Source organism: Puma concolor, chromosome E2 (assembly GCF_028749965.1).
Source record: "Puma concolor isolate L17-30 chromosome E2, mPumCon1.1.hap2, whole genome shotgun sequence".
In the NCBI taxonomy this organism is placed as follows: domain Eukaryota; kingdom Metazoa; phylum Chordata; class Mammalia; order Carnivora; family Felidae; genus Puma; species Puma concolor.
This window is the reverse complement of record NC_141681.1, coordinates 56,489,876-56,509,598: the sequence shown is the minus strand read 5'-3', so window position 1 is coordinate 56,509,598 and position 19,723 is coordinate 56,489,876. Positions and strand designations below refer to the sequence as shown.

The 19,723-nt window shown below is 41.6% G+C and overlaps 1 long non-coding RNA gene and 1 pseudogene across 1 annotated transcript in view; one reads left to right on the top strand and one right to left on the bottom strand.

The window, feature by feature from the left end:
* LOC147573793 (uncharacterized) overlaps positions 1-19,579 on the bottom strand; it is a 76,347-nt gene extending 56,768 nt beyond the window's left edge. Inside the window, exons 1-2 of the long non-coding RNA XR_015244448.1 lie at positions 19,547-19,579; positions 18,356-18,552 (exon numbers count right to left, since the gene is read on the bottom strand). This is a non-coding gene — a long non-coding RNA (uncharacterized LOC147573793). The remainder of the gene's footprint in view (positions 1-18,355; positions 18,553-19,546) is intronic.
* Positions 6,140-7,150, top strand: LOC112850856 (vomeronasal type-1 receptor 4-like; annotated as a pseudogene).
* Positions 19,580-19,723: the final 144 nt, after the last annotated feature.

Sequence of the window (19,723 nt, the reverse complement as noted above, 5' to 3'; positions counted from 1 at the left end):
ACATGAAGTTATGATTCCACAAGTCAAGGAAGCAGAAGCTGGGAAAGTGACCTGGATCAGACACCCCAGGACCTTCACAGGGTGCACGGGCCTGAGGACACTTTGATCTTGGACGTTTAGCCTCTAGAATGACCAGACAAGACACTTCTGTTGTTTCAGCCACTCCATATAAGGTCCTTGTTATGACAACCACAGCAACTGTCACACCTTCCCTTCCACCTGCCTCCCCACAGGCAGACGGACATGAACGCGGAAAAGGCCACCTTTCCATGTCCTTTGCCACAGGGGGGATTCAAACACAAACAGCTCTGATCTGAAGGTCATACCATGGGTTTTCTCCTCTCCTGTCTTCAGAGACACTGCCCTCCTAGAAACATCTCAAATCCTGCTACAGCACTGGGGACCAGACTGTACCAAGATCCTCCAACAAAACTCAGGCACAGTAGCCCCTTTTACCTCCCCATGGGTCAGAGTATGATGTAGATTTACATTTTCTACTTTACATTTTCGGTTAAACTGTTCAAAATGAACAGTGACCATTTAATAAAAGGTAGAGGGCATCCGGATGGTGGAATCTTGCATGTTACAGCCATTTGGAAGGTCAAGTTCGCAAGTATGCAGAGAATGTGAGAATGTGCGAAAATGGTGAAGTCATCCCATCTCAAGAACCACTGAGACCATCCTCATGTGCACAAAGCAACGTGACCAATTATCCACTTCCCACCATGTGTGGAAGAGCCAACATTTAACTCTTTTTTTTAATTAGGAAATATCACTGTGTTTTCCCAATAATATAGGAATATTGTACATTATTCCCCCCAAAGAATTGTACATTCTCCCCCCAAGAAACTTAAAGCTCTTAGAACCCTACCCAGATAATCACTGTCAATATTTTTTTTCATTCAACGCTTTAAATATGAAACAAGGAGGGTTCTGATAACATGAGTCATTAATCATTTCCATTGAATAAACAGCAATGTTTCGGGAATTCAGGATCTATTTCTATTGGCATAATGATACCGCTTTCATACACCTCCAGACAAACTCTCAACCAATTTGTAGGAGAAAGTAGGGGGTCAAGGTTCTGAGACTGCAGATACATCCAAATGTTTGGCCTTTTCTTATTGAATGAATGAATGAATGAATGAATGAATGAATAGGAAAAAAGGAATGTTTCAATCTTATAAATCCATACCCCCGTTCCTGCTGTGCTCCTGAACATACTATGGACACGAACTCTCCTGTGCTTCTTACCCAGGCCTGCTCCCCACTCACTTGTGAGCATTCTTCCCTCCCCATTATCTCCCCTCATTCCCACAGAGCCCAGCGGGTGCTATACTCTCAATTTCGAGGCACAGCTTGTCCCCTTGTTCCATCAGGGACCCTCAGTGCCCTGGGACCACACCAAATGCTTCATCTCCTCCCGAACATTTCTAACCCCTGACTCTCACTCCCACCCTCCCCTCCTGGCACCTCCTTCTCCTGAGCCCCCTTTTCCCAATGTTCTACTTCTTACCCAAAACAGTCACATCCCACACACTCAAAGTTTCCCACCACACTCCCCACTTCCAGTGGCAAAGCTCAGAGTAGTTTTTCAATGTTGAACACATTAAATGTTGCCATTGTGGCCTGTGGTGAGGAGTCCAAAGGGCAATTAGGATCCTCTTGTCTTGCCTCACAGGGTTGGAGATATGCATGAAACTTTCGTCTGAAAATGTTACTGGGATACATATCCACCTGGTGACCATGTGAGTGACATGTCATCTTGGTGGGTGTGTGCATCATGAATGCATCAGAAACGGACATCTGCATGGGGTGAGTGTGCGTGTGAGGGAATGAGAGAAGGACTTATTTCAGTACATATTTCAGTGTTTGAATCTGTAAGTGTGCATGTATACGTTTGCACACAATCTGAGTAAACACTGTGTGTGCATTTGTGTGTTTGAAGATGGGTTGTCAGACAAATGGCTCTCTTCCCTGATGTGTCAACTAGGGTGTGAGTACAGAATTAACCACACCCAAAGGGAGGTATGGCCTTTGCCTCTGCTGCAGGGAGAGACCTCTTGAGTGTTTAATGTCCTGCCCCACGGAAGTATCTTGGCTTAGAGGCTTCTCCACCAGACTGCCTAACAATGGGATTTACAATGGGCCTTTAGGCCAAAAGTATCATGTCAGCTCTGGAAGGGCTGGAGACGAAAGGTATCAGCTCACCTTGGGGACATAATGGGGACTAAGGTCAGCCGTACAGAAGTAAGTGGAACAGCTGTACTAAAAACTCTGGGCACCAAGGCTTGGGTGAGCCTCCATTGTTGGCAATACTCCATGTTTGGCAATAGTCCATGTTAACCCAACTCAACCCGAGAAAGTAACACTCCATGACTCCACAGAGAGAGGACAATGAGGGGATCCACACTGGGTACATTTCCTGGACTCTGCCCCATGCATCTCTTCCCCAGCCTATGTTCATCTGTTCACTCTCCCTGTAATAAACCACAACAGTGAGGAGAACAGTTCTCGATGAGTTCTGTGAGTCCCTCTAGAGACCTACGGAAACTGAGTGAGGTTTGGGGAACCTCCAAACCTGCTGCTGGTGTCAGCTGTGAGTGTGGTCTTGTGTGGACCGTGGTCCCTCTACTTCTCAGCTGGAATAAAATGCTCAGGGGGAAGGGATGGTAGACATAGGCCAAATGGTGACTTCTCTATTGGAAAGCCTCAAGAATCTATTTTGGCTCTTAACTTTAGGTTTCTTCACTCATTACATACTCAGTGAAAGCTCCCTAACGAAATTTCAGCGTAAGTCTAGAGAACTCTGCTAACCATTCACTGCAGCTGAACTAAGGAAGTAGCACTGGCTTCTCTGATTGTTCAAAGAATGGTACAATCTGCCTGTTAAACTGGTGCTTTCACTTGTGACAGACATTTCATGGACATCTGTCTCGATGGATTGTTGGTTTGTTTGGACTTCCTCACACAGTTGGGATTGAGACACTATTTTTCTATAAAATTTCTCTATCATCATTTCCAAGTCAACTTGTATTTAGCTCTACTAATGAGTCCAATCATTTCTAAAATAAATGACTCATGTCAAGTTTTCACTTTTACTCTTCTGTCACTGGACACTGTTTTTAGTTACTTTCTCTGAGATCACTTATCTTGAATACTTCAAAAATGATGCAGCTCAGGGGTTGAAGATTACCACTCGATTTGGGGTAGAGAACTTCTTTTTTTTTTTTATTTTTTTTATTTTTGGGACAGAGAGAGACAGAGCATGAACGGGGGAGGGGCAGAGAGAGAGGGAGACACAGAATCGGAAACAGGGTCCAGGCTCCGAGCCATCCGCCCAGAGCCTGACGCGGGGCTCGAACTCACGGACCGCGAGATCGTGACCTGGCTGAAGTCGGACACTTAACCGACTGCGCCACCCAGGCGCCCCTGGGGTAGAGAACTTCTGAAGGAAGAAGTGAATCCAGTGAGATACACCTGTTTTGCTGTCTCCCGTGAGTCAGACCTCAGAATTTCCTCTCTCTTTCCTAGGAGAACCTGTCAGCCTTTAGTGATCATGAAAAAATAAAGGGGCTGATTTGAAGATATTCAGAAGGAACTTTTAATTGGTCCTGGTAAGTACCAACTGGGAAAATGTTTTTTCATGAAGATTCTCAGCTCCACAAGCCTGAACTGTAACTGTGTCTATAGGAGAAATGGTCATTGCACTTTCAGGGGAGGTCAGGTCACAAATTCACAAACCTTTGTCTGAGTCTGGCTGCCTCTTGCAGACATGAACTGGCTGTCGTGACCTCCACACAGAACCAACTGTCCTGACAACAGGAAAGATTCCAGTGAATATTTGTATTTCAGTCTAAGAGGCAGAGTTCTTAGGAAATGAAATTTGAATAAGTACTTGTGTGACCAAAAAGATTCTTCTGGGGTAGAAACAGATCCAATGGCTGTTCTAGAGGAGGGGGAGGAATAATTCCTCAGTAAGGAACTGAGAAAGTGAAGACATGGGTGTCCTAGTCCCTACACCCATTCCTGATCCCTCCTAATATAATGTAATGAAATTCTTACCAAGAATGATCGTTGGTGAATGATACTAGTGATAATAAAATGGGTTTTCATAGCTGCTCAAACACTGTAGTTAAGAAATTGATGTGCTGTTCACATTCCCTTACAAAAACCATGGGCTACATTCACTGTATTATGAGAGATGTACTTATAACGCCTTCATGCTTATAATAAAGAGTACAACAGAACTATCGGAATAACCTCACTTTGTGCAGAAACCATGTATCCGAATTTATTTCTGGAATAAAGAAAGTGTGTTGTAAAACTCTAGTTCTGGGTTTGTGAGACACTTGAAACAGTTATTGTATCTCTACTGAAAACATGTGCACTTTCGGTGCTCTAAAGGTTACCATGAGACTGCTTTCCTGCTTCAAGTTAGGGAAGCAGCATTTGGGGAAAAGTGAACTCACTCATTATGGTTTCAGAAAACACTTGGGAGGACCTAATGCATGTATATTATTCTCTCTGATTTAACTATATTCTAACCTCAATCCCAAGCTCACTACTCACTTCTCTATGATCAACTTCTACTGTGCATAAAATGTCACATTCCATGTTATGTATGTCTCTTGTAGTTTACCGCACTGCACAAATCCTGCCCCATAACTAATAGTTACACTAACTTGTGCATTAAAAACTAAGGAGTATGTGATCTGAAATAAGTAATTATTTGGTGTCTGGCCTGCCATGTTTTATCACATATTAGTGTTTCATGTATCGTGATTTAGGAACAAAGTGACATTGTTCCCTAATGTCCATTGTATCTGTGCTCCAGCAGGACAGCAAACAAGGCTTTCTGCTGCCAAAGTTAAGAGTGACACAATCTTGTGTTGATAAAATCCAACTTGTGCAAGGGCAGGTTACTTTAGGATGATGCTGTGATTAATGGATCTGTGTTTTAGTAGAATCCTCAAAACTTCATTCATATGTCACATTGAATTATACAACAAGTCATTAAATAGAAATGGAAACCTGTTACAAACAAAACTCCCAACGATGTAAACTACAATATCAAGGTCTAAACCTAAAGAGAGAGGTGAATTATGTCAAGGCACAGCTGACATAGTTGGTTAGTGGAGCACAGTGGTCAGAACACAGTCTATGAAAACTTCACTGTCAACTTCTGGTCCCCACTCTGGGGTGAATTTAGACAGATCGCTCGATTGCTCAACCTCTGTGTACCAAAATTCTCATTTTCTGTACAATGAAAATTATGCAATGCCAATGTGTACCTCATTCAGGTATTAAGACCTACCAAAATACCAGAGGTACAGCATGATAGGACGATTCATGCAAAGTAATGCTGTATAAATATTTTAACTTGAACTCTTGGAATCTCCTTAACAATAACCACAAAAACTTAATTATTTCTCAATGAAAATCTTGGACTTTATTTGATATGATTAATATTGTCCACACGACGAGTGCTCAGGTAGGCTCTTCAAGCTCTCAAGATGATGATCAGTCACTGGGAACTGACTGATTGGCATCAAAGCATTTGCCAATAGGAATGGTCCACTTAGCACAGACCATACAGGGATTCCGGGCACTTTCTCTCTTCCTTACTGCCATCTTTTCCTTTTCCACCTTCATTACAGATTCAGGTCCATGGTTCTGATCTGCAAGTACCTGTTGGCACCCACTTTCTGACCATTCTCCTTAAAGGTATTCGAAGATAAAAACAGCGAAACACTTCCTCAATGCTTCGGAATGTAACTTTGTTTTCTTCCACGCAATGTTGACAGAGCGTTTCCAATGGCACCACTGGCCTCCTAAGCATCTCCAGCCATTCTGATCAGCTCAAGTAATGACAGGCTTCACATTTTCTCTTTAATATTTAAATCAGTAATAGATTCAGAATTGATTTATCCCATGATGTATCTAATGATTCACATTGTGCTTTTTCCAATGTAGATAGCAAATTTCAGTTTTCTGAAAATGTTGTATTAAGCATATACTAAGCTGACTTTTCCATGGAATATCCTGGTACTTCTCTCCATCTCCTCCTGCCTCTTTAAGTCTCTGGCAATCCCACAGGAGCAAACCACCAAAGTTTCTCTTGATGTCAACATTTTCAATGAGTCTTTTTGTTCACAGGAATGACTGTTGCTCTAATATAAAGGAAAATGTGTTGAATGGCAAAATAGCTTCTAGGGATTTGGCAATAGTAATACTATTCTTATCACAGACAATAGTTGGAATCCTGGGCAGTGTCTCTCTTCTTCACCATTATCTATTACCACATTGAAGGTAGGTTGAGACCCACAGAATTGGTTCTGAAGCACCTGATTGTATCCAACTCCTTGGGAATTCTCTCTAAAGGAGCTGCCCATGCATTGGAAGCTCTGGGATTGAAATATTTCTTTGATTATTTGGGATGTAAACTTCTTTCATAAGTTCAGAAAGTGGGCGGGAGGGTGTTCATTAGCAGCACCTGCCTCTTGAGTGTCTTCCAAACCATCATGATCAGCCCCATGAACTCCTGTTTGAAGGAGCTTAAAGTCAAAGCCCCAAAGTACATTGGCTTCTCCATTTCCCTCTGTTGGATCATGTGCCTGATAGCAAATTTCATCATTCTTCTGTATGCGTTGTATGTGTCTGGTAAACGGAGGAGCAGAACATCACAAAGAAAAGGGATTTTGGATACTGTTCTACATTCAATCATGAGACAATCACAGTTTCCGTATATGCAGTGTTGGTAGTATTTCCTGAAGCTTCCTTGTGTGGGCTCACAATCTGGGCCAGTGACTCCATGATTTTCTTCCTGCACAGACATAAGCAGTGGGTCCAGCACGTTCGAAGCACTAATGTCTGCCCCAGATCCTCTGCTAAGTCCAGAGCCACCCAGAGCACCCACATCCTGGTGAGCACCTTTGTGTCCTTTTACATCAAATCCTCCATCTCTCATGTTTATATTGCTTTTATTTATAATCCTACATGGTGGTTAATAAACACCTCTGCCCTAACTTCTATATGTTTTCCAACTGTCAGCCCCTTTCTGCTTATGAGACGAGTTCCTACTATAACTGGCATCTGCTTTGTGAGGGTAAGAAACACAAAATCCCCTACTCTTACCAGAAAAATTTAAATGCTATGTTTTGCATAAAACTCAATTGTTTATTCTCATCCGACACAAAAAGTCAATACAGAATCCTAAAGAGAAGACACATATCTTTCTAAGGTGGAGCCTATAAGTATTTGGGATCCTCAGATGCCTGAATGTGGACACTACATAAGCATAGTCAAGGTGAATGAATCAGGGTAGCCTCATGTGGCGAATAAGTTTAAGAATTCTCTGAGCTTGCACCAATGGGTTAACAAGGCTTAGGATGGAAAGCCACCAGAGGGCAAAAGTGCCCCCAGCATAGAACAAAGCAGAGAGAGGAAGCCGCTGTCACAGGACAAAAGCATCTGAGACCAGGAATAGGCAGAAAGCCACTGCAGCAGAGCTAATTAGTGAGAAAAATATCTTGTTCACCCAGAGGTAGCATGCCCTATCTTAGCCCCTAGAAAAAATAAGATAAACAGACAAGGTGCCTGGTGCCTGCAATAAACAGCCCATCTACTCAATGCCAGGACTTTGATTTGTCTTGACCCTAACTCCTAACACCAAATACCTTCAAAACCCCCTTTCTCTCACACACACGAGTTAATGATCACTGTTTTATTGTCTCTTTCTGCATGTCCGTCACGTTTGTAAGTCCTTTGATCCTAATAAATACGGAGCAAAGACCCTTACTCAGGGCTGTTGTCTCTTCCCTGACATTAGCCTCTCTCGTATTCAATTCTGCATCCACTCTCTTGCTGGACAACAGAGAACTCCAGCCTCAATGTTGGCAACAGCCTTGTCCTGATTAATCAGAGCACTTGAACGAGTGATAAATTCATGGGAAATTCTGCCAGGAGCTAATACAGTCCAGAAATGACTGCTGGATATTGTTGGAAGACAGGTCTACCATGGGTTTCTCATTATGTTCATGTCTTATGAACAGAAGTATGGACAGCTTTTCTTCTAGACCGTTTCCTTATGTGTGTTTAGAAAAGGTCCTTGGAAGACAGGGACCGTGTCACTCTCTGGAACATTAGGCTGACTTATTTGCTGTACAGGGAACAAAGATAATGTCTTCCTCATGGGAGTACAACAGGTGTGTTAGCAGTTCTCTTTAAAAGATCTCATTTTGCTGTACTCAGGCCTCCATGGTTGTGATGCAAACACACTGCATGTGTAGCACTCATCTGGGCCCCTCAGCATCACCATGATTGGAATTAGGTCAGAACAAGGAAGGGAGCCAAGAGAAACTTGCTATCAGGATGTTCACGCTGCCTGCTGTGCCTTGAGCAATAAAGTGTTTTGTTTTCATCTGTAAATCTCCCATTTTTTGCCAGTAGCTATAAGAGTTACAGGCCAGGGGTGCCTGGGTGGCTCAGTCAGTTGAGTGTCCAACACTTGATTTCGGCTCGGGTGATGATCCCAGCGTCATAGGATCGAGGCCCATGTCAGGCTCTGTGCTGAGCCTGGAACCTGTTTAAGATTCTCTTTCCCTCTCTCTGTACCCTCTCCCCTGCTCACAGTCCCTCTATATGTATGGAATGGAATGGAATGGAATGGAATGGAATGGAATGGCATGGAATGGAATGGAATAAAAATGAGTTGCAGGCTAATCTCAAACACTCACTATTCCTGAAATAACCATAGCTGTCACCCAAAACAAACAAAAGATAGATCCAGAGAGAAACACATAGATGATAGAAGATAAATAGATAGAACTCTTTAAAAGTTGGATTATACTGAAGCAAAAGCTTACCTACTCTCTAAATCACAATAAATATAGGTGTTCAGGTCAGGACGAGACTTGAAAGAGCCAACTGATCCCTATCCAAATGTAGAAGAATATAGGTTGTTTGGGCAGGCTGATGACATGGCAGAGAGAAGAGCAGGACCAGCACTGCATAGGAAGAGGGCAAAGACCAAGACACCTCCTAGGCAGAGCAGCCCGGAAGGACCATGGAAGAAAAACAACTACTAAAAGATGATACTGAGCACCTGGGTGGCTCAGCTGGTCAAGCGCCCAACTTCACCTCAGGTCATGATCTTGCAGTTCATGGGTTCGAGCCCTGTGTCAGGCTCTATGCTGACGGCCTCTGATTCTGTGTCTCCCTCTCTCACTGCCCCTCTCCCACTCACACTGTGTCTCTGTCTCTCAAAAATGAATAAACATTAACATTTTTTTCAGTTAAAAGGTATCAATTATTTGCCATAGTGTACCACAGTACCTTTCTCTCATTTTTACAATGTCTTTTTAAAATCCACACAGGTCACAGATGTTTTTCTGTGTAAGTGGATTCTTTTGAGAATGTTCACTGGAGCCTTCACTTTGATGCCTGTCCTTATACACAGCACTGTCTACATTTATGGGGAAGGTTGAGGTGAGAACACAGAAGATCCTGATAATGTAAACTCCTGGAAATAAGCACAAATTCCTGGGAAACCTTTAGCCTTTCAAGGTTATAGAACTGGTCAGGTAAAACTCGAGATCTCCAAAGGATGAAGTTAGACCCCCGCTGATATCTGGGTCATGTGTAGAATAGACAGAGTCACCCCAAGCACAATGTTTTCATGTCATGATGGGAGAAAAGAAGTGAAATAAATGGATGTCCAGAGATGAGCAGAGAGATCAAGTTGGCTCCCCAAGGTTCAAATCAGCTATGCTGAACCGTGGGGATACTGATATAATTTTTTGTGTGCTGTCTTGAGCCTCCCAGTTGGGAGGCCCTGGTTAGAAGCTAATCATCTCCCCCTTGCTGACCAGCTGATTAAATCCACCATCAAACCACACTGAGGTTTCTGGCACGGTAACTTGTCCAAACCCTAACCTCATCTCTTCAGCTCCATGGTAGTTTTGAAAAACAACCACCTAGCAACTAGAGTAACACTGAAAATCAGCACACTAGCAGCCACTGGAGGGGGCAAGAATGTCTCTGGAACGCCTCAAAAGCCCAACCCCAGAAAATTTTCACTGTTTAACTTATCTGTTAGCTTGCTGGAAATATACATCTCATGGTTTGTCTCTCTTTGATCTGACACGGATCTCTGATCTCAGATCTTTGATCTGATCTCTGCGAACACTCCTACCTGTGGGCATTCATTGGAAACAGTCAGTGGCTAATGTTTACAACTGTAGAGTTTGGAAAGTGACAGCATGTGGGTATGTGATATAGTAGGATAAGAAGGAGGCACACAGGAAGTGGGAGAACAGGATAGCAGGGTGATGTGAGGACCTGGAGGCGTGGGGTACAGACAACACGCAGGAAGAGGATAAAAGGCAAAAGGGTGTTCAATGCTGCTCAGGAGTTAAAGTGCAAGGCCAGGTTTAAGATTATGAGGGGATTAAGTGTGCAGGGAAGTTAAGAGTAAGAGAGTTAGTTATTAGGATCTGGGTGGAAAAGGTATACAGGGTGTAATGGTAACAAAGGGAATAATGGCAATGGAGAGGTGATGGGCAAACATGGTAAAATATAAGAGCTAAATCTATGAACATCAAAAGAAAATATAAAGGTCCATCGTGATGATTTCAGATTTGATCGTGGTTTCATAGACATGACAGCAAAAGCACAAGACACAGAAGAAAACCTATATAAACTGTACTTCATCATGATTAAAAACCTTTGTACATCAAAAATACTATCAAGAGAGTGAAAAGACACCCAACAGGAAGGAAGAAAACACTTGCCAATCATATATCTGATCAGAGGGTAGTATCCAAAATATAAAGAACTCTTATAACTGAACAACAAAACAGAAACACAATTTATAAATGGCTAGGGGTGCCTGGGTGGCTCAGTCGGTTAGGTGTCTGACTTTGGTTCAAGTCATGATCTCGTGGTCCATGGATTTGAGCCCTGGGTCGGGCTCTGTGCTGACAGCTCAGAGCCTGGAGCCTGCCTCAGATTCTGTGTCTCCCTCTCTCTCTGTCCCCCTGATGCTCGCTCTCTCTCTCTTTCAAAAATGAATAAACATTAGAAGATTTTTTTCAATGGCTACAGGATTAAACAGATATTTCTCTAAAACAGTACACAGATGGCCAACAAGCACATGAAATGACACTCAATGACACTGACCAAGGAAATGCAAATCAAAACAACAATGAGCTATACCCATTAGAATTGCTACTTACAGGGGCGCCTGGGTGGCGCAGTCGGTTAAGCATCCGACTTCAGCCAGGTCACGATCTCGGGGTCCGTGAGTTCGAGCCCCGCGTCGGGCTCTGGGCTGATGGCTCAGAGCCTGGAGCCTGTTTCTGATTCTGTGTCTCCCTCTCTCTCTGCCCCTCCCCCGTTCATGCTCTGTCTCTCTCTGTCCCAAAAAATAAATAAACGTTGAAAAAAAAAAAAAAAGGTTTAAATAAAAAAAGAATTGCTACTTACAAAAGCAAAAAAAAAAAAAAGTTCTGGTGAGAACATAGGGAAATTTGAACACATGAGCACTGTTTGTGGAAATGTAAAATGGTGCAGCTGCTATAGAAAGTAGCACAGCAGCTCCTCACAAAATTAAGCATAAAATTACCACGTGATCCAGCAATTTCATTTCTGGGTATATACCCAAAAGAATGGAAAGCAGGAATTCAAGCATATTTTACACCAATGCTCAAAGCAACATTATTCACAATAGCCAAAACATGGAAACAAACCAAATGTCTATCAATGAATGAACAAAATATGGTGTGTACACACACACACACACACACACACACACATACACACACTCGAGTATTATTCAGCTTTATAAAAGAACAAAATTCTGATATAGGCCACAACCTGGATGAACTCAGAGGACATTATGCTACATCAAAGAAGTCAGACGCAAAGCACAAATACTGGATGATTCCACTTAAATGAAGTACCTGGAGAGGTCAAGTTCATACAAAGTAAAATCATGGTTGTCAGGAACTAGGGGGAGGGAAAATGGGAAGTTATTGTTTGATGGGTATAGAGTTTTAGGGCTGAGATGTGGGAAAAGGTCCAAAAATGGATAGTGATGACAGCTGCACATTAAATAATGGGAATGTACTTATTGTCACTGTATACTTGTAAATGATAAAAATGGTGAGGGTCTGGCTGGCTCAGTAGGTTGAGTGTGCAACTCTTGATCTGAGGTTTAGGACTTACAGTCATATGTTGGGCATAGAGCTTACTTTATAAAAAGTATCAAAGTGGTAAATTTTAAGTTATGTATATTTTACCACAATTTTAAAAAAAGGCACTAACAATCCACAGTGAATACCACTTAAACCCACCACAATGGGTATTCTATAAAACAAAATCTTAAGGGTCCCTGGCTGGCTCAGTCAGAGGAATATGCGACTCCTGATCTTAGGGTCATAAGTTCGAGCCCCATGTTTGGTATAGAAATTCCTTAAATAAATGAAAAACTTTAAAAAATAAAAAAAAAGAAACCTTAAAAATAAAACATTTTGGTGAGGATGCGAAGAAATTGGAACCCTCATACATTAGTGGTGGGGATGGAAAATGGGGCAGCCACTGGGGTTATTCTGTAAGTTAAATGTGACCAAACAATTCCACCCCTAGATATGTACTCTAAAGAAATAAAGGGGTGAGGGTTGCCTGGGTGGCTCAATCCTTTGAGCATCCGACTCTTGATTTCGGCTCAGGTCATGATCCCAGGGTCATGGGATTAAGCCCCACATCGGGTCCCACTCCACTGAGCATGGAACCTACTTAAGATTCTCCCTCTCTCTCTCGCTCCCTCTGCCCCTCTTCCCTGCTTGCTCTCTCTCTCTCTAAAATAAAAAGAAAGAAAGAAAGAAAGAAAGAAAGAAAGAAAGAAAGAAAGAAAGAAAGAAAGAGAAAGAAAGAAAGAAAGAGGTGAAGGACATCAAAGATACAAACGTCCAGGTATAAAATAATTAAGACATAGAGATGTAATGTACAGCATGGTAGTTATGGTTAATAATAATATACTGCACATTTAAAAGTGCCTAAGAGTAGATCTTAGAAGTTCTCATCACACACAACAAAATTTGTAAACAATATGATGACAGATGTTAACGAGACTTACTGTGGTGATCATTTTGCAATATATACAAATATCAAATCATTATGTTATACACTTGAAACTAATATAACAGTATATATCAATTATACCTCCATGAAAAAAAGAGCTGAAAAAGATGTTGAAACAAAAAGTTTACAAGAAAGTTCACAGCAGCATTATTTATAATATCCAAAGGTGGAAAGAAAACATCGCATAAACATACAATGAGAAACTTTTTCAGCTATAAAAAGGAATAAAAGACTTATAAACAGTACAACGTGGATGAATCTGGAAAACCGTATGCGAAGGGAAAGAAGCCAGAAATAAAAGGCCACATTTTATGTGACTCCATTTATAGGAAATATACATAACAGTCACATTCATAGAGATAGAAAGCATATTAATAGTTCCCATGGTTGGGGAAGGAGGGAATAGGAGTGAACTGATTAATGAGTATGGGAGGTCCTTTTGCAGTGATGGAAATGTCATGGACCAAGATAATGGTGATGGTGGCCCAGTGTTATGAATAGACTACATGCCACAGCATTGCACCCTTAAAGTGGCTCAAAGGGTCAATGTTATGATACATGTATTTTACCCCCAATTTGGGAAAGACACAGACCATAGCAATCCCACATCTGGGCTCTAGTGCATTATACCCAAAGCACCTCTCCACATAAGGGCAGGTGCATAAGGCTGCTTATTGCTTATTGTAGGGGAAAACTGAGATTCCCCTGAAAACAGTTCTGATTCCCCTTCTGTTAGGTCGAATGGAGCTCGGTTGGTTTCTGCTAGTGTTGAGATGAACGATATTATGGCTAGAGGTCATGCAGGAATAGTCAGATGTACTCTTGGGTGGTAATTAGTGTGACTAGTGTAAAGGATCCATTTATTAACAGTACTGATAGGAGAACAATGGCGAGTGTGACTTCGTATGAGATTGGGCTACAGCTCATAGGGCTCCAATTAGGGCGTATTTGGAATTTGAAGCTCATCCTGATCATAGGATAGAGTAGACGGCGAGGCTTGATATAGCTAGCATAAACAGTACTCCTAGATTTATGTTAATAAGTGGATATGGTATGGGTAAGGGGATTCACATGGTGAGGTCTAGCGTGAGGGCTAGGATGGGTGCTATGATGAATATGAATATGGAAGATGTAAGGGGTCGGAGAGGTTCTTTAGTGAAGAGTTTTACGGCGTCTGCAATAGGTTGGAGCAGGCTGTATGGTCCTACAATGTTTGGTCCTTTGCAGGGTTGTATATATCTTAGTACTTTGCATTCAACTAGGGTTAGGAAGGCTACGGCAAGGAGAATGGGGATAATTAGTGAGAGGATGTTGATTATGAACATATTGTTAGGAAGAGGAATTGAACCTCTGATAGTAAAAGTTTAAGTTTTATGCAATTACCAGGCTCTGCCACCCTAACAAACCCGAGCTCTATGGGTGATGTTGTTGAATAAACTGTCTAGATTAAGATTATATCATCTATTTGGCTAAAGGCGCTTTGGTAAAGTGGGCCTTATTTCTCTTGTCCTTTCGTACTGGGAGAAATTATTTAATAGATAGAAACCGACCTGGATTACTCCGATCTGAACTCAGATCACGTAGGACTTTAATCGTTGAACAAACGAACTTTTGATTGCTGCTGCACCATCAGGATGTCCTGATCCAACATCGAGGTCGTAAACCCAACTGTTGATATGGACTCTGAAATAGGATTGTGCTGTTATCCCTAGGGTAACTTGTTCCGTTGATCAAGTTTTTGGATCAATAAGTGATGCGATGCTTTCGACTGGTTAGTCTAGATGTAAATCACTCGGAGGTTGTTTTATTCTCCAAGGTCACCCCAACCTAAATTGTTGACTCATGTAGAGGTCTGTTGTCCCTGTCGGTTGATTGATAAGGTCTCTTTGAGTCAGTTAATTAAAGCTCCATAGGGTCTTCTCGTCTTGTTGTAATATTCCTGCCTCTTCACAGGAAGGTCAATTTCACGGATTGGAAGTAAGAGACAGTAAAGCTCTCGTGTGGCCATTCATACAAGTCCCTATTCAGGGAACAAGTGATTATGCTACCTTTGCACGGTCAGGATACCGCAGCCGTTTAACTAATGTCACCAGGCAGACAGTGCCTCTAATACTAGAAATGCTAGAGGTGATGTTTTTGGTAAACAGGCAGGGCTTGTGTTTGCTGAGTTCCTTTTACTTCTTTTAATCTTTCCTTATTTGCATGCCTGTGTTGGGTTAACAATTGGTTTGATATTCGGTTTATGGTTAGGCTATATTTATCTTGTTAACTATCAGTGGTTATCCGCTCTGATATAAGCTTATGCAAGGAGAAGTATTTCTTGTTACTCATATTAGCATTATTGCTTCTATTGTTGAATAGATTGACCCAGTATTAAATTAGGAGTTAGCTGCGTTTTTTGACATTAAGGTGTTTTGACTGTTGAGCTTGAATGCTTTCTTAATTGATAGCTTTTAAGCCAACTATGGTTTATGTTTGTGCTTACTCTCTAAAAAAGGCTGTATCCTAGTTCTAAAAAGCTGTACCTTTTTAGATTATATTTTAAACTTACATTAGAATTTTAGGAAGTTTTTGGGGTAAGTTTAAAGTTGAACTAAAATTCTCTTCTGGGTAACCAGCTATCACCAGGCTCGTTAGGCTTTTTATCTCTACCCACAAATCTTCTCACTATTTTGCAACATAGACGAGTTCATCCTGTAAAGATTGTTCATGGGTAACTCGTCTGGTTTCAGGGGGCCTAGCTAAAGTTCTCTCTGTTAGGTTGTTCTAGCTAATTCATTATGCAAAAGGTACAAGGGGTAATCTTTGCTGTGTAGTGCTTTTAATTTTTCTTTCATCTTTCCCTTGCGGTACTTTCTCTATAGCGCCAAGTTAAATTTCTATCTCCTATACTTTTAAGGGTAACTAAATGTTTTATTTTATTGTCTAGTGTTAACTGAATTTATGTGTGTTTGAGCTAGCTTTGGCTCAAGATGGTGAGTTTACTATGAAATCTTCTGGGTGTAAGCCAGATGCTTTGTTTAAGCTACATCTTGTTTATCCAAGCACACTTTCCAGTATGCTTACCTTGTTACGACTTATCTCCTCTTGTGGGTTTAGTGGTTTGAATAGGTTTCTTTAAGGGTTTTGTCACTTGAGGAGGGTGACGGGCGGTGTGTGCGTACTTCATGGCCCGATTCAATTGAGCTCTCTATTCTCAAATTTACTATTAAATCCTCCTTTAGTCCTTAGTTTCATAAGGATTTTCGTGGGTATTCTAGTTATAGAAAATGTAGCCCATTGCTTCCCATCTCATGGGCTACACCTTGACCTAACTTTTTTGTGTTAAGATACTTGTGCTTACTTTTCTTCCTTTTTAGGGTTTGCTGAAGATGGTGGTATATAGGCTGAATTAGCAAGAGATGGTGAGGTGTATCGGGGTTTATCGATTATAGAACAGGCTCCTCTAGAGGGATATAAAGCATCGCCAAGTCCTTTGAGTTTTAAGCTGTTGCTAGTAGTTCTCTGGCAGATAGTTTTGTTTAGTTAGACTATCTATGTTTAGGGCTAAGCATAGTGGGGTATCTAATCCCAGTTTGGGTCTTAGCTATCGTGTGGCCGGAAATGTTAAAGTTACTTTCGTGCTGTATTTTTACGCTAACTGTAGCTTCTTACAGCCTAGTTAAGGTTTAACTTTAGTATGAGTTTTTCTCTGTAACACTCTGTAACCTGGAGCCTACCAGAGGAGAGTGACTGACTAAGCATTACAGCCATTAACCATTTGGTATGAAAACGTCACATGACAGATTCTGAAGTGAAATGAGCAAGTTGCGAAATAATACACAAAGTGTTATCCTATGACTGTAAAACAAAAATAAAAATAACAACTAGAAAACACTTTTTTAAAAAGCCCATGGAGAGCAGGGAGCCCCCTTACCTCCCATAGACTACAGTATGGATTCACTACTCAGAAACCTACCTCCTTGGGAGCTTCACAGTAGGATTACCTGGGCTACTTTATTGAACCCTGCACCTGGACTACTTTATTAAACCAGTGCTGATTCTGGGCCCTGCCAAGACCAAATGACAGAATCGCTAGAGGAGGCACACAGGTGATGGTAGTTCCCAACACTACCCAGGGATCACAACAGGACGTCAGCGCTGAGAACCACTTTGCCAAGCATGGCTTCTCCAACTTTAATGTACAGACCAATCACCTATGGATCTCCTAAAACAGACGCTGGGGCCCCACATGCAGAAATTATGATCTTCCACTTCCTTTCAATCGGACTCTCTGGTCACGTTTCTGCAGGGTGTCCAAGTGAAGTCAGGTGGGGGCTGGGCTGGCTTCTGCTCTTGCAGCAACCTTTGAGATCTCAGAACTGCCCCAGTCTACAGAGGTCAGGGAAGGGTCACTTGGTATGTGTGGGTGGTCCCACCAGGGACTCTGAGGCCTCAGATCATGTTTGCCTGGTCTGGGAGAACATCCTGGCTGACCCAGGGCATGTAGATGCCACTGCATGACCAGGTGGGGAGAGGAATAATGAGATTCAAACCAATTCTAGCAAATGCTAACCAAATTTAAAGAGGAAGGGATATATCCCAACTTACTCTATGAATCTAGCACTCCTCTGACACCAAAACCATTACAAGAAATCTATAGATTAGCATCTCTCATTAACCAAACATTAGCAAATAAAATGCCACAATGTATTTTAAAAGACATCTTTGATGAAGGGTACAGTAAAACCTTGGTTTGCGAGCATAATTCGTTCCAGAAACATGCTTGTAATCCAAAGCACTTGGATATCAAAGTGAATTTCCCCTTAAGAAATAATGGAAACTCGGGGCGCCTGGGTGGCGCAGTCGGTTAAGTGTCCGACTTCAGCCAGGTCACGATCTCGCGGTCCGTGAGTTCGAAGCCCCGCGTCGGGCTCTGGGCTGATGGCTCAGAGCCTGGAGCCTGTTTCCAATTCTGTGTCTCCCTCTCTCTCTGCCCCTCCCCCGTTCATGCTCTGTCTCTCTCTGTCCCAAAAATAAACGTTGAAAAAAAAAAGAAAAAAAAAATTTTTTTTTTAAATATATAAAAAAAAAGAAATAATGGAAACTCAGATGATTCGTTCCACAACCCAAAAATATCCATATAAACGTGATTACAATACTGTAATATAATACAAAACAGTAAAGAAAATACAGAATACAAAGAAATATAAACAAATTAGCATGCACTTACCTTTGAAAACTTTCACGGCCGGTGTGAGGGAGACGAGAGAACGGTTATTGTGTAGAAACGACTCTCACCATCACTAATGGAATCACTGCCATCTATTGGATCAATGGAATCTTTTTCTTTTCGTTCAACTTTAACAAGGAACCTATCCAATGACACTTGCTTTTGTCTCCTCTTGAGGATTTCACAGAAATGTGACACTGCATTGACAATCACCCACAATCCCGCAGGGAGAGAGAGAGAGAGAGAGAAAAACGAATTGTGATCATGTGACACTTGGCATCAAGTACTAGTAGTATTGCAAGACACTGCTCGTTTATCAAGTTAAAGTTTATTAGAAATATTTGCTCATCTTGTAGAACACTCACAGGACAAGTTACTTGCAATCCAAGGTTTTACTGTACTTGATCACAGGAATTCAAGATTAGAAGAACATTCAAAACTCAAGCCATGTATGTAATTGACCACATTAAGAAACTAAAATGAAGAGTCCCATGATCATCTCAATAGACATACAAAAAGCTTTAGACAAATGCCAGCATCCATTTCTGAAAAAAAAAAAAAAAAAAAAAAAACCTCCCAGCAAACTGGTAACAGAAGGGAACTTCCTCAACCTCAACCTCACAAAGAAAATCAATGAAAACATACAGCTAACATTGTATATTTAAGTTTATTTATTTATTTTGAGAGAGACAGAGACAGTGTGAGTGGGGGAGGGGCAGAGAGAGAGGAAGAGAGAATTCCAAGGAGGCTCCTCCTTGCCAGCATAGAACCTGATGCAGGGTTCAAACTCACAAAACTATGAGATCATGACCTGAGCCAAAACCAAGAGTCGGATGCTTAATCGACTGAGCCACCCAGGCACTCCTACAGCTAAGGTTATATTTAACAATGAAATACTGAGTGCTCTGCTCTAATATCAGGATTAAAATTAGGATTTCTCTCCACTTCTAGTGTACCTTGTTCTGGTTGCGCTAGTCAGGGAAGAAAAAGAAATAAAAGGTCTCTCCTCTGGAAAAGAAGTAAAGCTCACTTCCCTCACAAATGACAAGGTCATTTACATAGAAAACTAGATGGAATTTAAAAATAATTTTTTTTAGTTTTATTATATAAAATTTATATTTATATAAAAATAAATAATATTATTATTAAAAATATATATTTTTTTACTTTTAAATAGTTTTAACTACTGACCAAGGAAGAACTTCAGGGTGAATGGACTGCTCCACCTGCGGTCCCAGACCTGCTCTGCAGGCAGGCAAGTGCCTCTGTGCCTTTTCAGCAATTCCCCACCAAAGACTGGAGTGCTTGGCACCCCACTGAAGACTGGGGTGCGGCTCCCCCTGGTCAGGCCACCGAATGGGTAGTAAT